Below are 3365 nucleotides of genomic sequence, written 5' to 3'. Positions count from 1 at the left end.
CGTATCTGCAAGAACAAAAAAAAATATAATATTTGATTAATTTCTATTGATTTAACGAATAAATGATGCGCCACCGCAGTGATGTTGTAAATCATTTCATGAGTCAACCGAAAAAAAGCAAGTAAAATAACTGTTAAAAACAAAGAAAAACACAAATTTGCTAAATTCAATAATAATATCTATAAAACAAAGAGAGAGAAAAAAATTCATTTTACCTCTATAGATTTCAATTCCACCGAAATTTTTCTAGTGGAAATATGGGAATGCTGCAAGACGTATTCTAATTAATGAGGCTGGATACACTACAGCATCGGACAGGTTGATGATGGTTCTACACGTATCTGAAAGAACAAAAAAAAAATAAAGTTCGATTAAGTTATATTGATTTAACTAATAAATGCTGCGCCTACACAGTGGTGGTCTAATTACGTTGTCTGTGTTGTGCAATTATTTAATGTGTCGAAAAAATAGCTCTTAGAAACAAACAAAAAACACCGCCAAATTCAATAATTATATGCAAAAATAAAATTAAGACAAAAACAAAGAGACAAAAATGTAAATACGGTCCACAAACTTGAAAGAGACGTCAAGAAACCATTAGAAGAAAACAAAAAAGAAAGATTTTAAATAGATCGCTAAAATGCGGACCTAAGAACTTTAAGCAACCAATCAGCAGCAAGCCCACAGCTGTGTAAATAGGAGAGTGGAAATAAACTGATCAGGTGAGATTTTAACCTTGCATCCTGTGCGTTACTATTTTCGGTTCTGGTAGAGGTAGAAATGAATCAAACGTTAATTTAAATAGAATACAAATACATGCTATACAACATATAATAAAATAGAAAATATAAACATATAAATTAAAGGTAATTCATATAAAAGGGGTGATTATTATAAATAATCATTACAGTGACATAATATACTGCAATTATCATACAGTATCAGGTCCCTGATTATATCATACTGGTCAACAGCATTTATAAACTGTTAATAATGATGATTATGTACTAAATGAGAGTACTAATTTAATCTTATTTATTAACTATAATCCTAGAACATAATTCAATATAAACTTACATCAGTTTCTTCTCCAGAACCTGTTGCATTGTATTTATGACCTGAAATGATACAATGTTTCGGTTACTATTCCAAAACAAGAGAACAAAGTCTGATGCTAAGTGAGAATGGCAAACCTTGAATGCATAATTGGAAAATATCTAAGTTAACTGTCTGTAATCTAGAATTACTAGCACCACAAACTTGCCGTATGTCTATGTATAAACACGAGCCTATGCAAACATACGTATAATTTGAAGATAGCTAAGTTCACTGTCTGTAATCTAGAATTACAAGCACCACAACCTTGTCGTCTGTCTATGTTTAAACACAGGCCTATGCAAACATCAGTTACTTTCTTTTGTCATTGTGGGGCAGTATTATATAACCAGAAGAAATTAAAATGGATCCTATTACAGACAAATTATTAGATGATATAATGGGTATTATATTCCAAGATGATTTGATAGGAAACATACAGTTTGAAATGGCATTCGAAGACGCAAATCGGGCTATTCAAGGTAATACAGTATTTACTTATTTCATCTTTACACTTTTTTCCTATTAATCTTTACACACCCATAATATTTTTTCTTAACTTTATACATAAAAATTTGTAATTGTTACATATAAAAATTTATGATAGGTGTATTGATATTATTTTATTTTTTTTACTCAACAGACCAAACAGAAAATTCTAGTAATACTAAGGTCTTTGCTGATTTTTTCAACTTTAGTTTTTCCCTTTTCTTATTAATCTTCACACGCCAATACTATGCTTATACACCAAATATTTGTAATTATTACCTATAAAAATATAAATAATTTTGATTTTTTTTTACTCTACAGAACAAAACTCGATTGAAGGTAAGGTATTTACTGATTATTTCATTTTCACCTAGCTTATTTATTTCCTTATTAATCTTCACACACCCATAATAATGTTTTGTTAATGCTTATACATCAACTATTGTAATTATTTGCTTTTTTAAATTTCTTTTTTGTTACAAACATGATTTTTTTTATTCTCATTTGTGGGTTTTGAATAAATTAAGCGTTAAATTATCAAACTTTGTTTATAATTTGAAATATATTTTTTTATTTTTTATACGCATACAGAAAACCAAAGCGAAGGATTAAATGTTCAAATTGAGGGTAAGGGCTTGACTCGTTATTATTGATGCTATTGGAAAGTTCTCAATAATAATAACTGATATATATATATATATAGTTTTTACATTTTTTTAAATTTTTTTTTTCAAAATGTTCAACTCAAAAAGCTCAATCACCAAGCGCATAGAGGCTTTTTCGCATGATGCGCTCTACAAATCTAACTATTATTATTATATTTAATTTAATTGTGAACATTTTTTTTTTATTTTACAGATAACCTAAAACTGAAGAACCTTAGAATAATGTTACCAAAAACAATATCTATGAAAGATATTATTGAAATGGGAATAACAAAAATTAATTTGAGTGTAAGGACTTGACTCGTTATTAGTTGATGCTATTGAAAAGTTTTCAATAATAATAACTGAGATATATATATATATTTCATTTAATTGTGAACATTTTTTATTTTATTTTACAGATGACCTAAAACTGATTACTTATGAAGAACAAGTTCAATATACAAAAAAATGGAAATTAACAACAATTAATTAGTTTTAAATGCATTATACATTTAAGAAAATAACAATTTTATGTTATGTTAATTATGAATCAAAATAAAATTCGTACAAAAATGAATTTGAATTGCGTTGTTTTGCAATCATTTTTTACATGTCGACAACGCGAGACTTGTTCTTTTACCTTGCTTTGCAATCTCACCGACTGCAACTATTTATAATTTTTGAATAAAAATAATTAAATTTGCCATTCGAAAAAAATGATTTAAAAAAAAACAAGTCTCGCCTAAAAAAAAAGACTATTCGAAGAAATGCCACGTTTCCATTAATCTGAAATTGTATGCACACAAAAACAAAGAGAGAAAGAGAAAAAACAATTACCACATTCTAGATCTTTTTCGGGATGTAATATGGCTGAACGTCCGTCCACCTCGTTGCGTGCTCATCCATCCACCGGCACACTGCGTTTCATCGGTTGAGCACAAGTTTGAGTAAAGTGATCACGTCCGATTCAGCACCGTGAACGTTTCTGGGTTTCACTCCGAAAGTCCGGACGAACATCTTCTGCAGGGCGTACGACCTCCTCGGCCTCTTCCACGCTTGCCAATCTGCATCCTCCAGTTCCCGAAAAGCCAACAGGGAATCGCAACACAGCAGGTCGGAAGGTAGAGAACGTCC

At 29.7% G+C, this 3365-nt stretch overlaps 1 long non-coding RNA gene across 1 annotated transcript; it reads right to left on the bottom strand.

Annotated features, from left to right (window-relative positions):
• Positions 1 to 115: 115 nt before the first annotated feature.
• Positions 116 to 3359, bottom strand: LOC117108994. Its single transcript, XR_004445448.1, has 3 exons — positions 3069 to 3359; positions 1078 to 1118; positions 116 to 341 (listed from the first exon to the last, which is right to left on the bottom strand). It is a non-coding gene; the product is annotated as an uncharacterized LOC117108994 (long non-coding RNA).
• Positions 3360 to 3365: the final 6 nt, after the last annotated feature.

Source organism: Anneissia japonica, unplaced genomic scaffold (genome assembly GCF_011630105.1).
Source record: "Anneissia japonica isolate Jap-2015-1 unplaced genomic scaffold, ASM1163010v1 scaffold7146_len3374_cov169, whole genome shotgun sequence".
Lineage (NCBI taxonomy): Eukaryota > Metazoa > Echinodermata > Crinoidea > Comatulida > Comatulidae > Anneissia > Anneissia japonica.
Note: the sequence above shows the minus strand (reverse complement) of the source record. Positions and strands in the feature narration are given on the sequence as shown.